This window comes from Fukomys damarensis, unplaced genomic scaffold, assembly GCF_012274545.1.
Source record: "Fukomys damarensis isolate Sample0158 unplaced genomic scaffold, DMR_v1.0_HiC HiC_scaffold_16, whole genome shotgun sequence".
Lineage (NCBI taxonomy): Eukaryota > Metazoa > Chordata > Mammalia > Rodentia > Bathyergidae > Fukomys > Fukomys damarensis.
In genome coordinates, this window is record NW_022900928.1 from 87427609 (window position 1) to 87443797 (window position 16189).

Here is a 16189-nt window from a genome sequence, read left to right on the forward strand (position 1 = left end):
AACAAAAACACTGAATTTCCTGGAAGATAAAACAGGTAAAACTCTTAAAGACATAGGCAAGAACTTTCTGAACAGATCCTTAATTGCAGGGGAAATAACTTTAAGAGTCCACAAATGTGATCATATCATCCAGGAGTGGTGGTACATACTTATAATCCCAGTACTTAGGAGGCTGAGGCTGGAGGGTCACTGCAAGTTTGAGCCCAGCCTGACCTAAATTGTGAGTTCAAGGTCAGTCAGACACTGTCTCCAAAACAAACAAACATGATCATATCAGATTAAAGTTTCTGCACAGCAAAAGAAGCAACGACAGAGTGAAGAGACAACATACAGAATAGGAAAAAATTGTTGCCAGTTATTCCTCAGACAGAGAACTAATATCTAGAATATATCAAGAACTCAAAAATTAGATCCTATGGAGCTGGGGATTTAGCTTAGTGGTTCCACAGCCTGCCTCACAAGCACAAAGTCCCAAGTTTGATCCCTGGTACCAAAAAAAAAAAAAAATAGATCCCACAAAATAAAAGATTCAATCAAATAATTGGTAGCTGAAATGAATAGACACTTCTCTGAAGAACTGTAGATGGCTAGGGTCAGGGACGTATCTCAACAGTACTGCACCTGCCTGGTAAGTGCAAGGTCCTGAGTTCAATTCCTGGTACTTAATAAATACATGAAAACACATTCACCCTCTCTGGCCATTAGAGGAATGCAAATGAAAACAATACTGAGGTTCTATCTTTCGCTGAAGAATGGCCATCATCAAGAAATCAAGCTGAGGGCCAGGGATTTAGCACAGTGGCTCTGCCGCCTGCCTCAAAAGTGCAAGGACCAGAGTTCAATTCCCGGTACAAAAAAAAGAAAAAAGAAATCAAGTTGGGATGTAGCACAGTGGTGCAGCACCTGCCCCTGCCTGGCAAGCTCAAAGTCCTGAGTTTGATCCCTGATACCACAAAAAAAAAAAAAAAAAGGAAAGGAAAGAAAAGAAAAGAGGAAATCAAATAGTAGCAAATGCTGGCAAGGTGGTGGGGGCAAAAGAACCTTTCTACACTGCTGGGGGTGTAAACTAGTACAACTACTGTGGAAGCCAGTGTGGAGATTACTCAAAAAGCTAAAACTAGAAATTCCATTCAACCCAGCTATTTTTCTTCTAGATATCTTCTTGAAAGAGTTAAAGACATCATGTTACAGTGATCCATGCACACTCATCGTACCTAAACCTTGGAAGTGGCTGCAGGGGGTTCCTGGCAGATGTGTCAAAGCCCAGGTGCCTGAGGATGCAATTCTATTGCTTAGCACAGCACTATGAACTTTGTTAAAATAATGAATCAGCATGGATGACCATGCACCTGCCACAGGTCTATGTAAGGTTGTGTGGCCATGCGGCTCTTGAGCTCTAGAGCTCCAGCTCTAATTCTGATGCTCTGATGCTGGCTGCCCTGTGCAGTGAGGGTGTGGGGTGGTGGGTGTTCAGCCTCCCTGCTCAAGCACCCTTGAGCCATATGTCCATATGTCTATTAACAAATGAATGAATGGAGGCCTGCAACGTAGCTCAAGGGCCAGGAATGTAGTTCAGCTACATAGCAACCTGCCCGGCAAGCACAAGCCTTGAGTTCAATTCCCAGAACCAAAAAAACAAAACGAAACAAATTCTCTATGATGAATGTTATCACTATGTACATCTAAAATGTATCAATAAAATTAATTTTATAAAATGAATGGATTAAGCAGGGTGTGGTGGTGCATGCCTGTGATCCCAGCACTCGGGAGGCTGAGGCAGGAGGATTGCTTTGAGTTTGAGACCAGCCTGGGCTACATAGTGAATTTCAGGTCAGTCTCAACTATACAGTGAGACACTGTCTCAAAATAAACAAATAAACAAAAGAATGGATTGACTGGGGATTTAGCTCAGTGGTGCCACATTTTTATATATATATATAAAATGCTGTACACCAAGAATGTGAACCAAAAAATTAATTAAAATACATTTTTTAAATGAATGGATAAAGAAAATGTGGTATTTATACACAATGAAATAATATTCTTTCATAAAGAAGGATAAACTTCTTGTGGGAAAATGGATGCACCTTGAGACCATAATGTTAAGTGAAATAAATCAGACACACAAAGCTTCAGTATTGCATGGTTTCTCTTATACGAGAAACCCAAAGTATAAATAAAGAACCAAATGAAAGAAATATGATAGGAAAGAGGCATAGATCTTTTGCAAAAGGGAAGGGGATCATGGGATGAAGGGAAGGAAGAGGAGGGAGAGGAGGGAAAGGGGATGAAAAATAATCAAGATGTGTTATGCACATGGATCACTCCACACAAGGAATGTGATCGTTATGTACTGCAAGCATGGACTAATTAAAAATAACTGAAAGGGGAAAAAAAAGGTTTAAATAAAATGGATCTATCTGTTGCTTCACTGTAAAAACAGTCTGGTACGATGGCTTCAGATCTAACATAGGAAGCTGTGTAGGTAGAATGTGTTTAGTTGACCTGCAAAGGGTTGCTCACAGTTTTCAGAACCTGTCCACATGTGAGCCTCTGCCTGGGCCGGGTGTCCAGTCTCTCCTTGGAGTTGGCAGTAAACCTCTCTGAGGAAAGGTCTAATGCCTTGCTATGACTGCAGTCCAAGTAGCGATCCAGGGCCCATCCTCCTTCCACTGTCCTAAAAGAAGCACAAGTAAGAACACGAGAGACCCAGGAAGTCTCTAACGCTCGGCCAAGTCCACAGTCTGACCTTCAGGAACCTTTCTCCCACTCAAACCTTGTTAAAGGTTCCTACATCTGGACCGCACATCACGTGTATGACTAAATCAGAGGGAACCCTGGGATGGGTGTGGGGGATGGGGTGCTCCGAGATGACTCAGCACCCTGACAGCCATCCCTGTCCATCTCATCCAGAGACCCAGTGGGAGGTGTGGGGCACATATTTAAAAACTCAAAAGCCGGATTTATCTGTACACTTCTTACTTCCCTGTTGTCCCCACACAACTTTTCTGTTGGTGCCATCTCTTGTGACTTGGTACAGACCTGCACTAAGCGCACCCTCCTGTTGTCTTCAATAAATGTAGCTGCTTTTTCTCTTACCATCGGGCATACACTGGCAATTCTTTGCTTGCCGGGCACAAGACCCTGAGATCTCTGGGATCCATCATGGGGACCAATCGGATCAGGGAATTTCCAAAGGCCAGTGGGCAGGCTGGACAGCACAGTCACACAGATTGCCCAGTCCAGAGTTTGTCTAAATCAATGGGGAGAATACGAGAACTCAGTAGAAAGTAATGTGCCAACTGTATCAATAGGCAATTACCAGAAAGTACACAAGTTACTTTAAAAATCATTTCAAATGTGCAACCAGCTGGACATGGAGGCTGAGGCAGGAGGATGGATAATTTAAAATCAGCCTGGGCTACATATCAAGACTGTCTCAAATAAACAAACATAAAAACCAAACCCTCAAAATCTATACCTTTGATTTGGAGGTTTCCTTTAGAGAAGTCTTTTTCAAGGAAAGTTTTGGGTTTTGTTTTGTTTTGATTTTGAGACAGGGTTTTGCCGTCAGGCTAACCTTGAACTCACTGTGTAGGCTGGCCTCTAATTCACAGCCATCCTCCTGCCTAAACTACTGAGTGCTGGGATTACAGGCGTGTACCACCACACCTGGTGCAAGGAAAGTTTTAAAGCTATAGATTAAATTATTATTCATAATAGCAAATTATTGAAACCATCATCCCTAGTATTTAAAAATAGGAAGTTGTATAAATGAGTTACAATGTACCCATATAACCAAATATTATATATACCATTTTGTTTTGAGATGGGGTCTCGCTAAGTAGTTCAGGCTGGCCTTGAACTCACTATGTTGTTCCAAACTGGCCTGGAACTTGCACTGATTCTCCTGCCTCAGCCTCCTCGGTGCTGGGCTTATAAATTGGCACCATCCCACCTGGCTCCTGTGCAGCTCTTTAAGTGATGCTTTTGAGCCCTTTTCCTTTGAGGGTGCCTGGGTAGCTCACATCTGCCTATCTTCTAGATTCCCCTCCTTTAGGTGTCCACCAGTGCAGCATCGCCTGTTTGAGGACGATGTGGTGGACCCCATACTGCAGCTCTTGGGCAGGATTTATGCCAATATTCAGACAGCCACTGAAGGCAGGAACTGGGAAGTGGTTGCAGAAGCAGATGCTAATCTCGGGTCCCAGGAGCTATCTCACAAGCAGTGCCCGCCTCGTTCCTTTCCATCCCTCTCATTATCACAACCCCCAGGACCTCGGGTCGTAAGGACATCTTCATGCTTATTTTGCCTGAGCTGCCCAGAGACCACTTCCTGGGCAGAGGAAGAGAAGCCCTCTGTGTGTAAGCATGTGGCTTTGCCAAGGGTCCAGGGAGCAACAGACTCACGTGGGCAGTGCAGGCCACCTTGGATGGCTGAAGACCAGGGAAAGCAGGCAGGACACAGCTGCCCCAGTGGGCCCTGGCAGGAGACCCCCCACACACACACACCCTTGTACTGTTCCTCACGGACTTCTCATTTTCCAGCTATTCTATTCTGTACCAGGAAGCCCAGGGAGAGGAAGTGAGATGGGGGAGGGAATTAGATGTAACTCCCAAACCTACTAGATGTCAGATACACCCAACTCATGTTCCCCAAAGTCAAAGAGTCAAAAAGTCAAAGGAACAACGGAGGTTAAGAGTAGGAAAATTAATTAAAAAAAAAAAGATTAGGAAAATTTATTGGGGAATAGGAATGGGGAATAAGAATAGCTTCTGAGGGTGGGGGATTTAGCTCAGTGGTTCATCCTCCTACCTCACAGGTGCAAGGTCCTGAGTTTGATCCCTGGTACCAAAAAAAAAAAAAAAAAAAAAAAAAAAAAAGATTACCAATATAGTCGCTTAAGTAATATTGACCCAATAGTAACAAGGGTATATGGGTGACATCATTAACCTTGGTCAGTAATCTGCACTCTTACTCTTAAATCTTATTAGTCTTCTTAGTCTAATGGGTAGAGGATGATGGCCCACCTGCAATGAGATAATGGTCTATCTATACCGGAATGCCCCAAAGGGTGCAACCAAATAATCTCAAGCTTCTGTGCATCCTTAGGGAAGTATGCAAATCTGGCCGTTGTGACTTTAACCTTCTTCAGAAGCACCCCCAGCCAGTTTCGATGTGTTCTCATCTCTGCATTGACTCTGAGGGCCCAACCCCGTCCGACTGCCAGTGATATTTCTACATGACTTAACTGTCTATGTCAGAAGGAGGGAGGGCCGAGGATTTCGCTCAGATCCCCAGTACCTTAAAAAAAAGAAGTAGGGAACCACGTGGGAAGCAGGCTTTGGGGTTATGCTCTGTGTTCTGACCCTGAAAGCCTGGGGTTGGCAACTACTGTGCTAGACCCTGGTGAAAGTAATTAAAGCCCAGCCCAGAATGCAAATCTGCCTGCCAGTTGAGACGTAAGACGCAGGGCAAGCATTCAGCACACAGAGAACAAGCTTTCTTTTCCACACAGCTGTCCTTTGTGAGTCTATGAGGGGTGACTGAAAAATATGGTGAAAATTTAATTTTTGTTTTCATTTTCTAACAGTAGCAAACACATTGCCATTAACTCCCCTCAAAAATCCTTCCCCTTGGTCCCAGCACACATGCCATCATTCCTGTCACTGTCTGAAGCAGTTCTGGAGCCTTCTTGTGACATGGTCCACATTAGCCTCATGGGTTCTGATGTTCCCAGGTGCTACTGTCCTTTAGAAGCCAGCCTGGCCTGGTAGCAGGAAGAACCTCGAGGATTCTACTCCTCAGCATTGTAAATTCTATGTCAGAGACATGTGTGGAATCTTTCAAGGCCTTAAAGTTCCAAAATTCTAGTATTGTCCTGGGTGTGGTGGCACATGCCTATAATCCTAGCACTCAGGAGGCTGATGCAGGAGGATCTCGAGGTCAAAGCTAGCCTGGGCTTTGTGGGGTGTTCAGAACCAGCTTGGACAACATGTCCAAGAACCCGTCCCATAAAACAAAATTTTAAAAAATTTTAACCTTGCATATTTCTTTTCACGTGAATTCATGACAGTGTAATTGTGAGTGGGAGAAGCATCAACCTACTCCCTGCACTCATTCTTGTCCCTGGAACCACGCACCTTGTCCCACAAAGAGGTGGCCCTTTCCCTCTAGGGCTTTTGTGCAAACTCGGCAGTGACTAGCTAAGAATGCTGGGAAGTAGAACAGGAAAGACGCAAAGAGGAACCAGCCGGCCCTAACGGCACTTGGTGATGGTGTCAACTGCTGCTACTCACTCACGTAGGCTGCCTGGCTGCTCTGCGGGGGAGCTGTGGCAGAGGTCACTTGGTGACTTCCAGAGCCTGGGCGGGCCACACCTCCAAGGAACTTCTACTTCAGAGTGAGAAGGGCCGGGGATTTAGCTCAGTGGTTCTGCTGCCTGCCTCGCAAGTGCAAGGTCCAAAGTATGATCCCCGGTACGGAGACAAAAACAAAAAAGAAAACAAAGAGTGGGAAAAGCAGTGCTCTAGACTACTAGAGTACACCAGTCAAAGCCCCCTTCACTTTGAACGATCCCAGGCTGTTTCTGTGCATTTACAGATCACCAGTGACGTGAATAACATTGTATGGCTCTAACTTGCACTTGTAAAGGTTCTAATTAATCTCACCAGATAGAAGCTGGCAAGCACGCAGGGACGAATGAGACTCAGTCTCCTCGCGCAGTCTGCGGGCCAGCCCGGCTGGGAGCCCTAAAGCACCGTAAAGGGGCCGGCTATTTATTAGCATTGGAAGCTCGGCTGCGCTTCCCCACTGGAGGCCGTGCCCTGATTGTTAATTAGTTAATTAATTGCTGAGCAGTTCCTCTGGCACTGGCCAAGAAGACCCATATGCGAAGGCAGCCTCCTCACCTCCCACGCTACACCCACATCAGGAGAAGGGTCGCCAGGGCTTCCTGGACCAAAGGGCTGCGGCCTGCCCTTGCCCCTGTGGCCTCCAGAGTGCACTGCGAACCGGAAGTCCTTGCGGGGTAAATGGAGAGAGTGATAGACACATGAAATAATTCTATACTTCTAATTTCCCTCCGTATCTTTTTTGTTATTTTTTGTTTGTTTGTTTGTTTGTTTCAGTACTAGAAATTGGTCCCCGGGTCTTCACATTGAGATACAGCCCAGGCCTTTTTTATTTTTTATTTTGAGATAAGGCCTCACTAAGTCACTAAGTTGCCCAGGCTGGGTTGGAACTCTCAGTCCTCCTGCTTCAGCCTCCCAGAGTGCTGAGATTATCAGCATGCACCACCACACCCAGAAAAATTCTTTAAACTTTAGATTGGAAGAGAATTTAAACATCACCACATCTAATTTCACTTTATTTATTTACCTATTTTTCTCTCTGACACAGGGTCTGAATGTATAGCTCAAGCTGGACTTGAACTCTTGGCAATCCTCCTGCCTCAGCCTCCAGAGTCCTAGGATTACAGGTGAGTGCCAGCACACTGGGCTTCTAATTTCATTTTAAAGATAAGGACAGCAACCCACTAAAAAGTTCAAAGAATGTATACATGACCTCATATGTTAGGAACAGACACTGAATCATAATCTCAGTTGTTTTTCGCTAGAGAAAAGTGACTATAAACTCATCTGTCCCATTGCCTGCTGAACAGCCCTCAGTGCTCCCTCTCCTGGAGGCTGGATCCCTGGCCTCAGGGAGTGTACTTCCCAAAGTCTGAACAGTAGTACCTGCAAGTACAGCTCATTCTAACTCTTGTGAGTATGACTTCCCACTTGGGACCATGTCCTGAACAATTCTCTGTGACCAGCACTTTCCTCAGCTGAGTCCTAGTGCTGCTGCAGGGGGCGACAGGGAACACAGTAGAATAAGGAAGTGACTGGGGAACATGAACCCACAGAGATCCTCGTGCCTCAGCCTCCTAGGACTGGGATTACAATTGCCTGGCAAAATTAATTTTAAGTTGCTTTTTCTTTAGTGGAGCAAAAGCTAAATTCAAATCAGCTTCTTCAGGTTTCCTAGATTTCAGATTACAAGGTTTGCACTATTGGTCAAAGTGAGGGAATAAGAGGAAGGAAGAAGTCATTTGCTTGCCATGAGACACAGGAAATAAGCCCTCAGCATCACACTTTACTTTCACCCCTCTTACCTGCTGTCTCCCGTGGGTGTGTGAAGGGTGCAGACTTTGCCATCCCGTGTACTACGTCATGAAACAGAGCACTGCGACTGCAGTACGTGCTGCACCCCATGAAACCACTGGGTTTGACTGGATGATTAGATGGGCAAAGGGCCTTAGAAACAATCTGGTCCAATATCTGTTCTTATTCCAGCTCTCTCTCCTCTCCAGTGCCTGCTCTGGGTGACACCTTCTGTGTCTTCAGCAGCTAACCAACCTGCTAATTCTTGGCTCAAGCAAAGCAGATACTAAGAATTCTCCCAATTCCTGTGCTGGAAGATAGCTTTAAGGTAAAACGATGATTCCTCTGCAAATATAAAATGTACACATGCCTGGGATTTTATTTAGCTCGTTTACTAATAGGAAAACCAGTACGATGGCCAGGTGTGGTGGCACACACCTGTAATCCCAGCACTCTGGGGCTGAGGCAGGAGGGTTGCCATGAATTTGAGGCCAGCCTGGGCTACATAGTGGTATAAGGCCAGCCTGAACTACATAGGAAGAACCTTCTTCAAAACAAACAAACATGATGTTACGATGTTACACTTCTCTCAAAAGATAATTCAGTAACATTGAATGATATTGTGTGTATGTGCACAAATCTGACCAAATGAAACCCATTGATTTGCATAGAAATAAGCACTAAAAACAGAGCCTTAATTCAAAAGGAGAAGTCTCTGAGTAATGGGTGTACTGATTGTCCTTATCCGACCTTTAAACATTGCATCCTGTAGCCCATAAATATGTACAATATGTGTCCACTAAAAAAAAAAAAATGTCTTTAAACTAGGTGGTGGCGCATGCCTGTAATCCCAACACTCAGGAGGCTGAGGCAGAAGGATTGCTCGAGACTAGCCTGAGCTACATACTGAGTTCCAGGTCAGTCTCAAGTATATAGTGAGACCCTGTCTCAAAAAAAAATGTCTTTAAAAATTCAAAACATGCAAGGCATGGTGGCTCCCAGGGCTCGGAAGGCAGAGGCAAGAGGATTGCTGCAAGTTCCAGGCTAGCCTGGGCTACACAGCGAGTTCAGGGCCAGCCTGGGCTACACAGTGAGTTCAGGGCCAGCCTGAACTACAAAGCAAGACCTTGTCTCAAAAAAATAAATAAATAAAACACAGGCAATTCTATAACTAGGCATGATGACACACACTTGCAATCTCAGCACTCTGAAAGCTTGAGGCAAGGGGATTGCAAGTTTAAGTGCAGCTCAGGCAATTTAAGTAAGACCCTTCAAAAGAAAAAGGGCTAGGAATATAGCTCAGTGTGGCCCTGGGTTCAATATCCAGCATCACAAAAGTAAATCAACAACAAAAACCACACAATTATATAAAATGATTTTACAATATATGCAAGATATCTGGTCTCAGGGAAATACATTGCATTCCACCAGTTTATTTATATTTCTTTGGGAAGGATTTATTTATTGTTTTTCTATTGTTTTCTGTTAAACAGCTCAGAGACAGTCCTGGTGAGTCATGATTTGGGAGGCAGAGGCAGGAGAGTCAGTGCAAGTTTTGAGACCAGTCTGTGCTACATAGCAAATTTGAGGCCAGACTGAATTAAACATAGAGTGCTTGTCTCAAAAATCAAAAATAAGAAAAAGTCCAAGAAAGTCAAAATGGCTAGATGAGTAAAAGAAAGAAAGAAAAAAGAAAAGAATTGAGGAAATTATCTGGCCAGGTGTGGTGGCTCACGCCTGTAATCCCAGCACTTGGGAGATTGGGAGGCTGAGGCAGGAGGAGGATTGCTGTGAGTTCGAGACCAGCCTGGGCTACATAGTGAATTCCAGGTCAGTCTCAACTACATAGTGAGACCCTGTCTCAAAACAAACAAACAAACAAAAAAACCCATCACAATCTCAATAAAAATTCCACTCAGGAGGATTGCTATGAGTTCAGGGCCAGCCTGGAACTAACAAGACCCTATCACGCCCCTGCGCACACACAGAATTGCAGCAGGTTCTTCTGTAGAACTTGGCAAGCTGATTTCATTTTTTTTATTTTTTTTTTCTTTTCATTGAGTTTATTGGTACATTCTAGGTATACAATACAGTTACATTCATTACTGGGATCTTGTAAGGCAAGCTGATTTTAAAGTTTGTATGGACATGTAGAGAAACTAGCAGAGCTTAAACAACTCAAAGGAGTTTAAGGAATTACACTGCCTGTATAGCTACAGTTATAGAGAAAATGTGATCTGGGTATAAACACACATCAAATGATTTTCAACAAACCTTCAAATACAACTTAGCAAGAGGATGGTCTTTTCAACATATGATGCTAAAACTCTGAAGTATCACATGAAAAAAGAAGAATTAGAGGCTGGCACGGTGGTATGCACCTGTGACATCAGCACTCAGGAGGCTGAGGAAAGAGGATTCTTGAGTTCCAGGCTCACCTGAGCTACATAGAGATACCCTGTCTCAAGAAGATAACTTTAAAAAGAATAATCCAGATCCATATCTCACACCCTACACAAAATTATCTCAAAATATACTTACAACTATAAATCTTCCAGGAGAAAATCCACTAATCTTGATTTAGCCAAAGATTTCTTACATAGAAAACCAAAAAGAAAAACCAAGGGCCTGTTTTCAGTCATGGGGGGGGGGAGCCAAGGTAAGAAAAAAGAAAAGATAACCAAATACACATCAAGACATATAACAGGCTTCATCAAAATTAACAATTTTTGCACTTCACAAAACATGTTAAACTGGATATGGTGGGACACACCTGTAATCCCAGCACCCTGGAAAGCTGAGGCATGAGGATCACAAGTTTCAGTTGAGAAGGACAACTTAGTGAGACTCTGTCTTAAAATAAAGAGGGCTGGAGAGGTGGCTCCGTCCAAAGGCTCTGGGCTCAATCCCCAGTAGTGGGGGCAGGGGCGGAATTAAGCAAGAAAGAGCTTCAAACAAATTTTCACTGTAGCACATTTGGCTGTGTAGGAAATCCATGTGAGAAGGACAGTGGAGGACTGGGAGTTCAGAGATGGGGACACACAGCTCAGAAGCTACTCAGGCCTGTGGGGTTTGGGTTCCGCCCTCAGGGTCTCTGTCTGCTCCTCCAGCCCGGGGCCCCACTCCAGCTATGAGAAGCACTGAGTGCCCTCATTAACCTCAGTGCTTTCCTGCTGTTCCAGTCAGCAGGGCAAAGGGGACGCTTGTGGGTCCCTGGGAGGAGAATGGGACAGACTTGCCCAGGGCAGCCCCAGGGGCTGCCAGGGACAGGAGGGCCATGGTGGGCATGGGGCAGAGTGGGGCGGGGCCCCGGGGAAGCTGAGTCAGGAGCACCGCAGAGAGGGAAAGTGAAGCCCAGAGGTGACTGGCCCGGGCACAGAGCTAGTCAGGACGGGACACCCAGGCCCCAGGATCAGGCTTTGGGACTCTCATAAGCCCAGAGACAGCTCCAGTAATTAGAACTGAGTCTTGGCCGGCTGAACCCCCTGATCCCCCAGCTGTGGGTGAGGAAAGGGGAGGCTGAGCACTGCACTCCCGTGTGCCCTGTCCCGTGGCCAGTTTTCACACCCAACACACGGCAGTCATCTGGAAATTATCCACAGGAAATAACTTCCCCACCTCGAGGGTCTGTGCCTGCCCTGTGACAGAGGGCCACCGCCTCAGCGACCTGCCCATCCTGCCACTTACAGTTGGGAACACTGGAGAAGTCAGGCTTGGCCATGGCCACTGCTGCTCTGGTGGCCAGGACCAGAGTCACAGAACTTGGAAGTCAGAAGGAGACCTTGCTTCCTCTCTTGATGCAGGATACTGAGCTCATCAAGACAAGGACTGTGCTGAGAGGGGACCTGCTGGCCCCGTGCCCAGTGCAGAGAGAAAAGATAACATTCAGGGTATAGCCTCCAAGTATCAGGTAGACACAGTTTGATCTTCCTTCTTCAAGGATTTGGACGGAATAACTAAAGGAAGCCGGGCATGGTAGCACACGCCTGTACTCTCAGCAGCTGGGAGGCTGAGGCAGGGAGATCACTGTGAGTCACAGGCCAGTCTAGGCTGCACAGTGAATTCATGGCCAGCCTGCACTACATATGGAACCCTGTCTCAAAACCCCCTTCCCCTAAAACGAGTACGTAATTGAAAAGTAGCCCTGGGCTGGGGCTGCAGCTTGCTCTGCTCACACAAGGCCCTGGTTCCATCGGCTACACCAGGAAGATGGAGAAAGGGTCACCCTCTCCTGGAAGAGACCCGCAGCAGTCCTTCATTCCTTCACACCATCTCTTTCTTCTGGCTGCTTAAAATCACTGCTTTTTTGTACACACAGAGAGTGCTCAAGAGATGGCTGGGCTGGGGAGATTTAGCTCAGTGACTCTGCCGCCTGCCTTGCAAGTGCAAGAACCTGAGTTTGATCCCTGGTACCAAAAAAAAAAAAAGAGAGACAGTTGGGATTGAACTGGAATGCAGCACCCCTTACTTCCTCATACCTCTCTGTCAACAGGAAAAGTATTTATAGTAAGCTCATCAGCTGGGTGTGGTGGTGCCCACCTGTCCTCCTGGCACTGGGAGAGGCTGAGGCAATCGCCAGTTTGATCCCAGTGTGGGCAATGTCTTGATTTAATGAGATCCTGTCTCAAAATAAAGAGGAGAGGAGCTGGAGATATGGCCCTGAGTCCAATTCCCAATACCACAGTAAGTAAATAAACACAATTAAAAATAAGGCAGGTTTGTTCAAACAGCAATGCTATCCTATATCACACAATCAGAGCCATCCTAAAACAACTAGACTCAACCAAACATAGTGGTGCACACCTATAATCCCAACACTTGGAAGGTTGAGCCAGGAAGATCTCTGCAAATTCGAGGTTAGCCTGGCTATATAGTGAGTTCAAGACCAGCCTGAACTACATATAAGGCTCTGTTTCAACAAAACAACTGGACTCAGACAAGAATTAATTAGTAGACATATCCGGAAAGTGTAATTTTTTTCTTTCTTTTGTTTTTAGACTCCCTCATTACAATTTCCTTGGAAAGGTAAACTTAAGTTTTTAGCAAGTGACAAATGGCAAAGTGTATTTATTTGTACCTTTGCCACCCTTAGTAATTTAGGATGTGGAAAATATCACTGGTATTCCCTTTATTTGAAATGCTTCCTTTAACGCTTCATGTGGATGAAGACAGAAAGTTTGCTGTGGGTTCTTTGGAAGTTCACATCCAAGCCCCTGCTGATATTCGATGGGGTCTCATGCTTGGCTTTGCCAGTCTTAGCAGGGCTGGCCCGTGAGTAGCTAAAGGAATTTGGCACTTACTGGCTTCTGTAGACAACAGGAGCATCTTGAGCATCCGTGAAGGAGATACAGTCTGGCCTTGATCTGCAGAGTGGGTGACCTGGGGAAGGGGACTGAGGGCCCCCTGTGCCATCAGAACACACTGCCATTGGCACTGTGACAAAGCAGCTCTGAGTTCAGATCCCAGCTGTTGCCCTTGCTGTTCACCTCGCTCTGAATGAACTATGTCACCTGGTGCTGTGGCTTCCTCCTTCGTATATTAGAGAGAAGGAACCCAAAACCCATCTTATGAAAAGGAGAAAGTGTGTGCTAAAAGCAAAGTCTGTAGAGAATGGAACACCCTCAAGCCAGCTGGGGCATTCATTGTGTTGGCACTATTACATAATTGGTGTCGCTGTGTAAAACCTGAAAAAAAGTCTTATGATATTGTTAACAACAGAAGATTCCTAAAATGCACCCATTAACAATCTGTTTTTCTTAGGTTTGTTTGCTTGTTTGTAGGTTTTTCTCACTCTGTAGCCCAGGCTGCCCTCAAACTCCTGGTGACCCTCCTGCCTCAGCCTCTTGAATGCAGGAATTATAGGTGTGCACTCCATGCCAGGGATCAGTCCAGCTTTTAAAATCCGTTCCAAAACACCTACTTGTCTCCACCCCTTGCCTGCAAGAGAGCCCTTGACTCCTCTTGTTGCTTCCTGTCTCATCTCACAGTCCACACTGCAGTTGTCTTTAAAGTGCTGTTAGTCAGTCCAAACTCAGAAACTGTGACAGTAAAAGGACTTTATTTGGGGTCTCAGGAATCAAAACTGAGGAGATGCAGGTTCCAAGGAAGGCTGGCATGACAGACCTGACTCTGGGTCATCCGGTGCCCAGGCACAGGTGCTTGTCAGCTTCTCCAGGGCCTGTTATCCCGGGACAGAGGTGACCCAAGTTCACCTTGCAGGCCAGAGTGGAGTGGCCTGCCCTTCACCAGCCTCTAAACTTTTTTAATTTTTATTTTTTAAAACAAGAGCTCACCATGTAGCTCAGGCTGACCCTGAACTCACTCTGTAGCTCAGGCTGGCCTGGAACTCACAGTGATCCTCCTGCCTCAGCCTCCCAGATACTGCGATTCCAGGTGTGTGCCACCATGCCTGCCTTTGAAATCGATTTTGAAAAGCTCCTTCCACACTGCTCTCATCACATTCCTTTATGCAGTGTCAACCATACCTCATTATACCTGCACTTACACCATCCACAGCTTCCAACTCCACTTGCGGTGAAGTCTATACTCCCTGCCCCGGATTACAAACCTCAGCAGCCTGACTTCTGTCTTTGTACTCCTTGAGTCCTTGCTGCTCACCCTCCAGCAGCTCTACCTGCAGTGATTGTCCTGAGCTCAGATTCCATCCCAGCACTCAGGAAGCTGAGGCAGGAGGATGGCCCTGCCTTTGAAGTCAGCCTGGCTCACCCAGTGAGACCCAGTCTCAAAAAAGTAAACAAACAAAGCCCTCTATTCCTTGACCTCTATCAGCCCCTGGCTGTCCTCCATATGCACATGTGCCCTGGCCAGGCTTGTTCTTGTCCTGAGGCTTGGTTCACTTCACATACATCCGGATGTGGGTTCTGCCGAAACACAGATGCCATGCAAGTTACACACCCAGACGCAGTCATTTTCAATGATGCAGTTCTGACCAGGGCACAGCTCAGTGGAGGGGCACGTGCTCAGCACAAGGAAGGTCCTGGGTTCGACCTCCAGTACAAAAAGTCAAAATAACCTGGGCGCGGTAGCACACACCTGGAATACCAGTACTCAGGAAGGCTGAGGCAGGAAGACCACAGAAATTTGAGCCTAGTTTGAGCAATTTACTGAGACTCTGTCTCAATAAAAAAAGAGGGTGGAGGGCCAGGTATTTAGCTCAGTGATTCCACTGCCTGTTTTGCAAGCACAAGGGCCTGAGTTCCATTCCCAGTACCAAAAAAAGGGTGGGGGGAGTATCTGGGAATATAGCTCTGTGCAAACACCCTGGGTTCAATCCCTAGTGCGGTAAATAAACAAAAATAAGATTGTGTAAGACTGAGGCTTCTGAGATGTCATTGTCTGTTTGAGGAATAAATTACTATGGAAGAGTGAATTACTATATTTGGATTTTAAAATACAAAGAAAAAGAGGGAGAAGAAAGGGGAGGAGAGGGAGAGAGCGTGTCCTGGGGATGCCCAGTGGTGACCTTGGACATGCATGTCCTGGTCTCTGTGGAAATCGCTGGCTGAGACAAAATCAGGCCTGACCTGCAGGGTGAGACCTCCAAGTCCACACCCAGGTGTGGGGCTTCTGGGACACGCAGAAGGAAAATGAAAAACCATCCCCACTGAGATTCCCTCACCAACAACTTTCTCCTTTATGAGAAAATTACACTGCAGCCTGGTGGGAGTTTTGTTAGCAGCAGAAACCATAATCATCATTTTCCAAGCCACCCCACCCTGTGGGCTCCTGACAAAGGCCCTGGGAGAGGGGCTGTTTTTTCTATCTCAGAGTAGAGTCCCATAGGGTCTTCCCTTTGAGGTTTTCTGCCTGTGTATGCCTTCCTATATTTAGATATAAATAACTTTTATGTTCACTAATTTGTTGTATTGAATTTAGAAAGAAATTTAAATGCTGTAAAGAAGAAAAAATAATTTTTTTAGGAAAACACTTATTGGTACATTTTAGATATATATAATGATTACATTCATCATAGGGAATTTGTACTAGTAGATGATAGTGCTTCTTCTTCTTTTTTTTTTTT